The sequence below is a fragment of the Ascaphus truei genome, chromosome 2, assembly GCF_040206685.1.
Source record: "Ascaphus truei isolate aAscTru1 chromosome 2, aAscTru1.hap1, whole genome shotgun sequence".
NCBI lineage: Eukaryota > Metazoa > Chordata > Amphibia > Anura > Ascaphidae > Ascaphus > Ascaphus truei.
This window is the reverse complement of record NC_134484.1, coordinates 94173651-94186669: the sequence shown is the minus strand read 5'-3', so window position 1 is coordinate 94186669 and position 13019 is coordinate 94173651. Positions and strand designations below refer to the sequence as shown.

Genomic DNA, 13019 nt, shown 5'->3' with positions numbered 1-13019 from the left:
ATACTGTGTGCTCATTTACATGTTATTTCCCAGAATCCCTTGCTGCAGTGGAAGTGCTGTGTGCTGGGTGATAATGGTGACAAGGATTGCAGACCTGTCTAAGACATGCAAATGAGCATACAGTAATATTTCCATTTGCTATATGCTTTACTGTGAACGGTTTTTGTATATATAAGTTATGTACAGTACAGTGTATGTGTGTGTATATATATATGTAGCCCCGGTGCCCTCCATGTCCCGGAGACCCCCCTCCCGAGGTGCCGAGCGGTCGCGGGTGCCGCTGAAAGCAGCGACGAACTCGCCGGCACAACACGAGGGTGGGGGCCAGTGCAGGGAGCGCTGGGAGTCTCGGCGGCGCACCCGGCTGGCGGGGGCCGCCATTGCAAGTTCTCGCGCATGCGTAGTGATCGTGCATGCGCAGAAGGCTCACAGGAGCCAGGACAAGTTGCGCATGCACAAGGAGAGTGCGAGGAGAGCCCGCGAAACCCTAGCCTACCAGGGAAGGCTCTAAGCAGGGACTACGAGTCCCATGAGCCTCTGCGCACCCCACGTGATGCCTGGGAGCCAATAGGGCTTAGGTTCTCCCTGCAGAGGGAGAATAGATACATTTCGCGCGCTGAGCAATGGCAGTTGGAGCTGGAAGCAAGAAGGGGAAGGAAGGGTGTAGGGAGCAAGTGAAGCTCCTGCACCAGATAAAGTTCCCCAGGTCCCAGACAGGCCCCAACTCCCCACCAGGTTAGTGGGTAATTAATAAGGGACGGCCCCAGGTTAGGGACCCTGCCGTTAGGTTTGTGTGTGTGCGTCTTGTCAGTGTCACGGCTGTCAGTGCTGTGAGTGCTGACAAGAGGGCATCGTGTATGTGTGCAGTGCGTTCGCTGCAGGCACCAAGCAGGTTGCAGTGCGTTGCTGCAGGTGTTGAGTATTATGTAGAAGTAGTCAGAGGGGACCCGGGTGGTACGGGAGAGGTAATATGGGTGCAGAGGGTCAGTGACCCGCCTGCATAGAACAGACTACCCAGTAGGCCCCTATGAGTTTCCCCTGTAGACATTTAAGGTTGCTGTGCTGTGGGGACGGCCTATAGTAGCTGCGAGCATCACCTTAGTTCACCGAGTCAGTTAGGGACACAGCGGACACGGCGGTTCCATCCAGAGGTTTGGGCTCAGACCTCCGCTGCCGCTGCAGAGGCTTTCCGCGTGGGATCGTCCTGGATGGTGGTTCCGGTGTTTTTCTCTCATCGGATCCTTTGTGAAGCCAGTTGCAGGCCCGAGCACTGGAGTGCTCGGCAGGTAACCCTTATCAACAAGTGCACCAACGATCCTATTAGTTTCACTAGTGACTGCGCAGTCACACATATCCTCTCTCTGTAAGAGTGCGGGACATTGTGTGGGGATTACTGGACACAGGGTGAGATCACCCGGTGTAGGTGGGAGCGTCCTGCGAGACGCATTAGTTATTGTCTCCTCTAGAGATGGACACCTGTTGATCTGTTGACTGTTATGCACAGAGAGTATTATTGAAGTTGCCGTCAATGGTCAGTAAAGCCCTTTGCTATTTTCCATCCAGTGTATGTGGTTATTTGTATGTGTCCTGCGAGGAACAATTCCCGCTCTGCTGGGAACCATCGCAGGTGGAGGCGCTGCACCGAGTACAGGGTTACTCATAATATACTTGCCCCAGATTCCCCGTGGCGGAAGCTCAGCCCTCCTGTGAGCCTAACAGGTAAAGCACCACACCCGGTAACTGTAGGTTCTCCGCACTCACACTATATCTGCGATTGGCTGGGGGAATACCCGTTACATATATTATATATATATATAATATATATATATATATATATAATATATATATATATATATATATATGTGTATATGTAACGGTAGTCCCCCTACCCCAATCGCAGATAGAGTGCATGTGAGGGGGAACCTATATGTTACCAGGTGTGGTGCAATATACCTGTTAGGCTCATAGGAGGCCTGAGCCTCCGCCGGTGAGAGCCTGGGGTGAATCCTCTGGAACGATCCTATATACAGCGCCTCCACCTGTGTAGGATTCTAGGAGTGTAGAATGTTCCCTACACAGTACCCACATACACAGTAAGCACATACACCGAAATATATATAAGAACAGTTTACTGTATATGAAACATAACCATAACAGCACATCACATGTAATCAACAATACTTCAGTGTCTGAAAGCGTTACTTTTTCACTTTGGCTAGTGATTTGGACAGCCCTGGTTTAGCAGTCTCCGAAATACAGACAAATAAGAGCTCGGGAAGATAGGAGTCAGACAACAGGGCTGCTGCTTCCACACTTCAAAGTTTTATTTAGTTGTGCCCCGACATTTATACAGAAAACCAAGGGCATGTTAATTCATAACATATCATGTTTAACAATGTGAGAAATAACAAGTTTCTGTAGAGGTTATGTATCTGTGTCTATGGACAAAGCATTAGTAAATCGTTACATCTTACTTGTGTTTGGCCGGCAGTTTCTACTTCTACATTACAAAGAGAAATACAGGGAATGTTTATCAAGAGCATGCAGCTGTCTTGTTTGGGACATTTTACAGCTCTTGCTATTGTATGAAAGATAAACTGAGAACAATAAAAGTAAATACAGATTACAACTAGCATAGTGAGTTAATTCTCTCAGTACTGGAACAGCTCATATAAGAAGGATAAAGCTAGCAGATTATATTCACCCTTTCAATCCCTGAGACTTGTAGAGCTGACATATAATTTTAACCCCTTCAGTGTCACCCTGTAACACTGCTCCTCATGGGGAATAACCCCACGCCATATACCAAAGTCCCAAGTGTCCCCAAAGTCCCCTCCCACCCAAGTGTGAGACAGCGCTGCCCACTAGATGAGATGAGGTTGGTGGTTCACTTATAGATACCTGCCCGGCATGGGCGTCCGCAGAAATGTTTTCAGGGGGGGGCATAATGTTAACTAGACAGAGAGAGAGAGTGGTTGTGGGGGGGGGGGGTGGGTGACGGGGTGGGTGACTGACACTTTGACTGACTGACTCGTGTGTGACTGACACTTGGGTGGGTGACTGACTGACTGTGGGTTGGTGTCTGTATTCATTCACAGACAGACAGACACAAACACACACCCTCCCTCTCTCAGACTCTCCCCCTCTCAGACTCTCCCCCTCTCAGACTCTCCCCCTCTCAGACTCTCCCCCTCAGACTCTCCCTCTCCCTCTCAGACTCTCCCTCTCCCACTCTCCCTCTCAGACTCTCCCTCTCCCTCTCCCTCTCAGACTCTCCCTCTCTCCCTCTCAGACTCTCCCTCTCCCTCTCAGACTCTCCCTCTCCCTCTCAGACTCTCCCTCTCCCTCTCAGACTCTCCCTCTCCCTCTCAGACTGTCCCTCTCCCTCTCAGACTCTCACTCTCCCTCTCCCTCTCAGACTCTCACTCTCCCTCTCAGACTCTCACTCTCCCTCTCCGACTCTCCCTCTCCCTCTCAGACTCTCCCTCTCACTCTCCCTCTCAGACTCTCCCTCTCCCTCTCCCTCTCAGACTCTCCCTCTCCCTCTCAGACTCTCCCTCTCACTCTCCCTCTCAGACTCTCACTCTCCCCCTCAGACTCTCTCTCTCCCCCTCAGACTCTCTCTCTCTCTCCCTCAGACTCTCTCTCTCTCCCTCAGACTCTCTCTCTCTCCCCCTCAGACTCTCTCCCCCTCAGACTCTCTCCCCCTCAGACTCTCTCCCCCTCAGACTCCCCCCCTCAGACTCCCTCCCCTTCAGAATCCCTCGCTCACTCAGACTCTCTCTCTCTCACTCAGACTCTCTCTCTCTCTCACTCAGACTCAGACACACACACACCCCACACACCACACACCCCACTCTAATGCAGATAGTTCCAAGGTGTAGCCCCATCTCTTTCTTACCCCCTCTCTTCTTCATTCACTCTCTCCCCTCACCCCTCTCTTCCTCACTTCCTCTATTACACCCCCTGTCTCCTCACTCTCCCCCCTCCATCAATTATGCCCCTCTGACTCAAACCCACTCCCTGAATCCGTCCTCCTCACATTCATTCCCTCCCCCCCTGATCTCACACACACACAGACACACACTCAGACAGAAACTCAGACACTCGCAACAAGGGGGAATCGGAGCAGGGGGGGGAAATCGGAACGGGACCCGGAGTAAGGGGGGAATCGGAACGGGAAGGGGGGACCGGAGCAGGGGGGGGGAATCAGAGTAGGAGGACAAGGGGGAAGCGAGAGTGGCATGGAGCAGTAGTCACCTGACTTGCTCCATGCAGGAAAGGGCGGGCCTCGCTATGCAAGGTCAGATAGACTCGCAGGGGTGAGCAAACTTTTTATGCCGAGCCCCCCTTTTCATCCATTTAATTTCTCGGGCCCCCCCTGCCTGACGTAATCAAAATCACATGAACCCCCCCCCCTTTATTAAACGATAAACAATGTAAATACAAATATGTTTCAACAGCTCGCGCTTGCAAAATTAGGCTGCGTCCACGCTGCCGCCGAGAGTGGTGACATCACCAACTCTCCAAGCATGAGCACAGGGTGTCCTGCATAATTTTGCAAGCACGAGTGGGGGGTATGGATCAGGGCTATTTCTGTGTTTGTGTGTGGGTGTGGGGTTGTGCGCATTGACTGCTGCTGAGCATGCTTCAATGTCAATTTTGTTTGTCTCGCCAAGCACACAATCAATCACAACACAAACAACACCCCCCACACCACACACAATCACAGCACACATTCAATCACAAAACACACACATTACTACACATTATATATATATATATATATAATATATATATATATATATATATATATATATACACACACACACACACACATCACTATACATATATACACACACACACACACACACACACACACACACACACACACACACACACACACACACACACACACACACACACACACACACACACACACACACACACACACACACACACACATCACTATACATATACACACACACATCACTATACATATATATACACACACACACACACATAATTATACATATATATATACACACACACATCACTATACATATATATACACACACACACACACACACACACACACACACACACATCACTATACATATATACACACACACACACACATCACTATACATATATATATACACACACACACACACACACACATAATTATACATATATATATACACACACACATCACACACACACACACACACACACACACACACACACACACACACACACACACACACACACACACACACACACACACACACACACACACACACACACACACACACACACACACACACACACACACACATCACTATACACACACACACACACCACCACACACACACACACACACACACACACACACACACACACACACACACACACACACACACACACACACACACACACACACACACACACCTGTACTGCTTGCTCGGCTCCCCACTCAAGTAAAGCCAGGAAGAGGAGGGCTTGTGTCTGTGTGCAGAGGGACGCCCCGCCCCCTCTGCAAGCACAGGGAAACACAGCACGGATCTTCTGCCTGGCATTGCTCTGCTCTGCTCTGCCCCCAGGTTTCGCCGCACAGGCTGCGCCCCCCCCTAAATAATTTGGCGCCCCCCAGTTTTGCGCACCGCTGAGATAGAGTTGCGAGGGACAAAAAAAAAAATCCTGGCAGCGTGCCAACACACGCCAGCCAATCAGGAGACAAGGGAGGTTTTTTTTTTTGCAGAAGAGCGCGCTAAATCCTGTCACGCCAGTGCCCTCTGTTCCCCGCTGTTGGCGGCCCAGGATCCAGGGGGGGGCAAGCGCCCCCCCTTACCCCCCCCTGCGGACGCCCATGCTGCCCGGGCACACGTCTGCACCTGGGTGTAAAGATCTTCGAAAAGGGTCTGATGCAGGAACAGGAATCAGCCTCCACGGTGTCTCACGTGGAGCGTCTCACCCACAGAATGTCTCTTGCAGTAGAGCCTGTCTGAGCCCAGACGCAGGCCGCGATCACTGTGTGCAACTGGCACCGGTGATATCACTTAAAACTGTGTACTATGGAAAACAAACCCCCCCTTGCACTGAAAAGGGCCTTTCCTGAAACTGTCAAACTAACTGCTGTGCTGCACTGCAAAGCAACACTGTTTCTTCTGGTCAGAGCACACAGCACTGCAGCTGTATCTCTGACTAGACTCACACTCAGCTAAGGGCAGGGTCCCTACTAAAGGGGCCGTCCTTATGAACTTACCCACTAAACCTAGTGGGGAGTGGGGCCTACCTAGGGTGACCACCCATCCCCCTTTTGCCGGGACAGTCACGGTTTTTCGAGAGCTGTCCCGGTTTCCTGTGTGTCCCGGAAATGTCCCGGGTTTTCCTCAATGTGTCCCCGTTTTTTTTTTTTTGTCGCCGGCGGTGCGCGAGTAAGCTGCGGTGCGCTGGTTGCGAGTCTGCGGCGGTGAGGAGGAGGAGACTGCAGCAGCCCAGCTGGTAAGTATTTTTTTTTTAATGCCAGGGGTTGGGCTTGTGTTACGTGGAAAATGGGTCTTGCTGATTGGATGCAGCCCGGCATTGTACAAAGTCCCACCCCCCCCCTGGCAGTTTCCTACCTTGTTGGCCAATCCCCTGCTTCCCGGCATTAAGCCCCGCCCCCTGCATCATCCTTCACCAAGGCCCGGCATGTGGGAATGGATGGAAGGGTGCCGTGGGCGGGGTGGGGCAGGGCCAGGGTGCCTGGGGGGGGTGGCAGGACAAGGGTGCCTTGGGGTGGGCCACGGGGGGCAGGGCCAGCGTGCTTTGGGGTGGGCCATAGGGGGCAGAACCAGCATGTCTGGGGGGGTCAGGACCAGGGTGCCTGGGGGCGGGGGGCAGGACCAGGGTGCCTGGGGGCGGGGGGCAGGACCAGGGTGCCTGGGGGCAGAGGGCAGGACCAGGGTGCCTGGGGGCGGGGGGCAGGACCAGGGTGCCTGGGGGCGGGGCTTCCGCTTCCTGCGGCAGAGCACACGTGGTGTGTGTCTCTGCCTGCTCCTCTGCGAGGTGTCTCCCCCTCTGTCCACCCGGGGTGATATGAGGTGGGTTTTTGATCCATTGCCTCCTGTCCTGGCGCTCTCTTCCCCTACGGTCCCCTTGGTGCGGGAGATGGCTGCGGGGGCGGGCAGTGGTGGCTGCGCGGTGTCCCCCCATTCTGCCCAGGGAACCCGTGGCTGCCCGCCGGGGGAGGGGGGCGGCAGTTTGTACCTTTGCATCCAGGCGCTCCTATCCACCCCCCCCCCTTGGTGCGGGAGATGGGCGCGGGTGTGGGTGCAGGGGGAGGCGGGGAGCCACCTGCTCGTGGCTGCCTCTGTCTGTACTCCACTTTGTGTGTGTGTGTGTGTGTGTGTGTGTACCAGTGTGTGTGTGTGTGTGTGTGTGTGTATACCAGTGTGTGTGTGTGTGTGTGTACGTACCAGTGTGTGTGTGTGTCTGTCTCACTCACTCTCCCTGTCTCCCCCTCTCTCCCTCCCCCTCTCTCCCTCCCCCTCTCTCCGTCTCCCCCTCTCCCCCTCTCATCTCCCCCTCTCCCCCTCTCCCCCTCTCCCCCTCTCGTCTCCCCCTCTCTCCCTCCCCGTCTCCCCCTCCCCGTCTCCCCCTCTCTCCTCCCCGTCTCCCCCTCTCTCCCTCCCCGTCTCCCTCCCCGTCTCCCCCTCTCGTCTCTCCCTCCTCGTCTCCTCCTCTTCCCTCCCGTCTCCCCCTCTCTCCCTCCTGTCTCCCTCCCTCCCTCCCCATCTCCCCCTCTCTCCCTCCCCGTTTCCCCCTCTCTCCCTCCCCCTCTCTCCCTCCCACTCTCCCCCTCTCTCCCTGTCCCTCTCTCTCTTCCCCTCTCTCCCTGACCCTCTCTCTCTCCCCCTCTCTCCCTGTCCCTCTCTCTGTCCCTCTCTCCCTGTCCCTCTCTCTGTCCCTCTCTCTGTCCCTCTCCCTCTCTCTGTCCCTCTCACCCTCTCACCCTCTCTCTGCCTGTCTCTCTCACCCTCTCTCTGTCTGTCTCTCTCACCCTCTCTCTGTCTGTCTCTCTCACTCTCTCTCTCGGTCTATCTCTCTCCCACTCTCTCTCTCTCTGTCTGTCTCTCTCCCACTCTCTCTCTCTGTCTGTCTCACTCTCTCTCTCTCTGTGTCTGTCACTCTCTCACTCTCTCTCTCTCTGTCTCTCTCTGTCTCTCTCTCTCTCTCTCTCTCTCTCTCTCTCTCTGTCTCTCACTCTCTCTCTCTGTCTGTCTCTCTCTCACTCACTCACTCTCTCTCTCTCTGTCTCTCTCTCACTCTCTCTCTCTCTGTCTGTCTCTCTGTCTCTCACTCTCTCTCTCTGTCTGTCTCTCTCTCACCCTCTCTCTCTCTCTCACCCTCTCTCACCCTCTCTCTCACCCTCTCTCTCTCTCTCATTCTCTCTCTGTCTCTCTGTCTCTCTCTGTCTCTCACTGTCTCTCTCTCTGTCTCTCTCTGTCTCTGTCTCTCTCTGTCTCTATCTCGCTCTGTCTCTCTCTCTCTGTCTGTGTCTCTCTCTCTGTCTCTCTCTCTGTCTCTCTCACTGTCTCTCTCTCTGTCTCTCTCTCTGTCTCTCTCTCTGTCTCTCTCTCTCTCTGTCTTATCTTAACTGCCGTATACTTACACCAAAGTAACCTACCCTTCTTTCTTCCAGATCTGACTCAGGTTTCACACGTGAGACCTCGGAAGACAGGTAGGGAACACCTCCCTCTGTATAGTACCTTGAGGGACTGCGGATCAGGTAAGATCCCAGGCGGGATTGCTGCTTTAGAAATTGTGAAGAGGGGGCATCCTGACACTGGTTAAGGGGTTCAGAAGCATTCACATCTGTTTTTTTTTGTTCGATTAGTGAGGTCAACACACACACACACACACACACACACACACACACACACACACACACACACACACACACACACACACACACACACACACACACACACACACACACACACACACACACACACACACACACACACACACGTAACAAGGACTAATGGTAATAAAGTATAAGTGTACTACAATAAATAAACTGTTATGTCAACAACAAAAAAATGTCCCGGTTTTTCATTTTCAAAATCTGGTCACCCTAGGCCTACCTGGGGTCTGGGGTTTCTCTGGCCTTGTACAGCAGAGCACTGCTCTCTGTACACTACCTTCCCCAATCTCTTCCTGGATCCAACTGACTCTCTCACTGCTCGCAACAATGTATAACTCTCTGCTCAGGAGAATCTCACTCTTACATTGGCTACCTGGTGTCACCTGGACTCCAGCCCCTGAGGCTGCTGGGAACTGTAGTCTCTGGAAAGCCTTTCTATTATTGGGGCCGCGTGTGCTATGTCGGCTGCGCATGCGCAATGTTGTAATGGCCGCCACTGCTCTCTTCTGCGCATGCGCGACCTTGGGGAGTCCCTGTGCTACGGAGCGTCATCTCTGCCCCTTCGCGCTCACTATAATGGCTGCTGCAACTCTTCTGCGCACGCGCGAACCTCTGCGCATGCACGAACGCATCCAAGATGGCGGCACCCTGTTGTGTATGCCACCGGGAGCCCCCGGTGGTGCGATCTAACCCCTGCAGCTCCCCGACATACCACGGGGGTCCCCATTCTCCTGCGGCAGTAAGGGGGGCCAGGGGGAAGCCTGCTACATATATATATATATACATATAGTAGCGCCAGACACTATAGTGCTAAGTCTAAGTGAAATACTAATATGTACAGTTGTTAATACTAAAGTTAAGGGATTTTATCCAATTGAATATAACTAATGTACTAATTCTATGATAATTGAAACAATGATATACAAACAAACATAAATATATAAAAATAATATAAAAACCAGTCTGTAGGAGGACGTGCGCAGAGGTATGCAAGGGAGACTTGTTAAGGTGAAATGAAATAAGGCTTTTATTGCGCCTGTTTCCTTAACATAAGAAAATCATCCAAACACATTAAAAAAAGGGTATCAAACAAAGCTTCTGTTCCACTTGGGAGTATGTCTAGTGAAACCTATGCAGTCCACAACTCCCTTTAGATAAGCATGTCTCCCAGCCCCAAACATATATCTTGATATGTGCAGATACAAAGTCTTATAAAGGAAAGTCTTATATGTTTTCTTGTAGTTGGAGGGAAAGTCTTCTCTGTTCCTGGGTTGTTGCCTTTTTCCTCAGGCTATATCAGGATTCAGGTTCAGAAGTGCTTTCCCCTGTGTCTTGCAAACAGCGTGCAGTTTTTCTTCTGGCAGGCTCAAGACATCTGTTCCTACGGTCAGTCCCACACCTTGTGATACTCAGGAACAATCTCCCTTCCTGTTTCAAGGGAAGGCTTTTCTAAGAAACCTAATCATCCAGGTGGTGTTGGTTAATTGACTACCAGCAGTTAACCACCACACTGCTGGATTAGAGGCACATTTCCTGAACAGGGATAACTCCCCTGTTACATACCGCCCCAGTTTGTGGGAAGCTCGGGCTTGCCACGGCCAAAGCCCATCCTTCCACTCTCATTCTAGATATCTCTGTGACTTGAATGAGAGTGGATGGAGGAAGAGAATCCTCAGTCCCGCTGGGATTGGAGCCCTTTCTCCAGTTTATTCGTGTCTCCTCCCGAAGGTGCTTGAGATCAGCACTCCTCAGTCGCTCGAGGAGGACTTTTTCTAAGTATAGTCTTTTTGCTACGTGCGCGGTCATGAGATTTCCCTCGCGTCGGGTGCTCGTCTTACTGTAGGCAGACTGTATGGCAGCAGTTGCAGAGCGTTTAAAAACAGCCCTTTGAGTTTTCCGCTCTTGAAGCTGTTTCTCTGCACTTTTTCCACTCAATGGAGTTGCTAGTTCAGCCTCTTTGGGATTAAGTTGCAATTCCACATCCACTTCCAGAGAATGTCCCAACTTTTCAGCTTCATCAGCTAAGGATTCTTCTGGTTTTGATTCAGCACGTGCACCTTCTTTTGTTGCCTGTTGGATGACTGAAGGTTTTGCTAGTGCTTGTTTAGGTGGTTCAAATTTTGCAACCTTGTTTTTCAGACGAGCGGTATTCCCAGCTCTCACTGTACCCTTGTCTTCATGGGTTTTGTGGCTGTGGGATACTGACGCTTAGTCAGGGTCAATACTTGTCCTTGTAGAACTGTAATCTCATCCGCTAGAGATCCCTGCTTTTTGAGTGCGTCTTGCAAGTCTCTTCTCAGGGAATTTATCTGCACACTTTGCTTTCTCTGAGCTTGCTTCCACATTTTCACTGAATTGTGAAGCACTATGAATTTCTTTGCTCGGGCCACAGTTACTTGTTTTAGTTTCTGGACCTTCCTGTGCTCCCTTTTGTGCCGATTCACCTGGGTTCTAAGCTTGGCCTCTAGCGATGCTTTGGTGATGCTCAGGGTAGCCTTCAGTTTCTCATGCTGCTTTGCGGGGACATACTGGGTAATCAGACGTTCCTGCAGCACTTGTATTTCTTTAACAGCCTGCAGATTTTCTTCCTGCAGAGTTCTCTGCTTCTCCTCGGCCTTCTAGAGGTACGGACGCAGACCTTGCAGTTGGTTCTGCAGTCGGTGCTCTGCTTCAAACATCTCACCTTCCCAAAGTCTATTTATTTCTTTAAGCTCGTGCAGCTTTTCATTCTTTTCCTTGACGTCGTCTGTCAAATGAAAATGTTCTTCTTTCAGTTTTAAGTTTTCTCTTTTTAATCTTAAATTTTCTCCTTTTTCAGTCTCTGTACTATTCAGGGCCTCCTTGCAGTCCTCCTTCCATTTACGCACATCTGCTTTGAGAATGACAGTCTCCTGGCGTGAGACTTCCTTCACTAGGTTGAGGGTCTGAAGCTCCTTATGAGAGACTTTGAGATCTTTATTAAGATTGACAATAGTTTCTTTAGAAATGTCCAGCTCCTCAGTGAGACTGTATAGTTCCATTCTGGAGACTTCCAGGTCTGTGCGGCAGTTGTTGGTCTCATGATGTGAGGCATCCAGTGCTCTGCGGAGTGTCTGAACCTCTTTCTGAGATACGTCCACCTCTGTCCGTACACTGTTGACCTCCTGTTGTGAGGCATTCAGCTCTACGCGAAGAGTGTGAACCTCTTGCTTAAAGACTGTCATCTGCTTCAGTGCCTCCTCATACTTCCGCTTCAGCTTAGCCATCATTTTATCAGATTGGCTCTGCTTTTCATCCATGGCGGAAATAGTAGCGTTTGCAGTATCTAGCTCAGTCTTGAGTTCGTCCAATTCTGTCCTGGCCAAAGAGTAATTTGTGAGCACATCTTTCTGTAGCTTCACATTATTTTTCTGTAGCTCTGTGTAACCATCTTTCTTTTTTTTCAATTGTTCACGGAGCATATCACAGTCATGCCAGGCATTTTTGAGGGCATCTTCAGGGCTGGTCAAGGGATCAACACTCACTGGATCCAGCTCCAATTCCCTGGGATGGTTGGTTGAGGGTTCCTCACTGTTGGCACCAGACAGACACTTCTTTGGGGTATACGACTTCTGCCTTGGGCCCTCTGGATATTCGGTTATCCGCGGGACGAATTCTCCATTTTCTCTAGGCTGCAGGGCAACTCGGTCCCCCTTTTTCTCCACAGGATCTGCGGACGTGTCTGTTCCTTCCACGGTAAGTGAAGAACCGTTTTTCTTTTTCCGCCTTTTTGTTTTGGATGACTCAGTCCGATCAGGCATACTGGGGTCTCCTTCTTAATTTGCTACTTCAGCGGCTTCATTGTATACATCAGGCTTTTCTTGCAGTTGCGTTAGCTGACAGAAATATTGGGTGATCTGCTGCTCCCGCTCTTTCTCCTGTCGATCATATTCGTCGTCATAGAGAGCGGTCTTTTCGGTTCGAGCTGAGTTCAGGCACCCCCACCATTCTTGGGGTGTTTTGTGGGTGTGACTCGGTTTGGGTTCCCCGTAAGAGATGTCTTCCTCTTTATTGGACTGGAAGGGCCACTCTTCCGTGGGGTAGGGTTCATTACAGGAACGCTGCATCTTGTCCTCCTTTTTGGGGCTAT

The 13019-nt window shown here is 51.3% G+C and overlaps 1 protein-coding gene across 2 annotated transcripts in view; it reads left to right on the top strand.

The window, feature by feature from the left end:
• LY96 (lymphocyte antigen 96) overlaps nucleotides 1-13019 on the top strand; it is a 181581-nt gene that overhangs the window by 137126 nt on the left and 31436 nt on the right. The gene's annotated exons all lie outside the window — the stretch shown is intronic.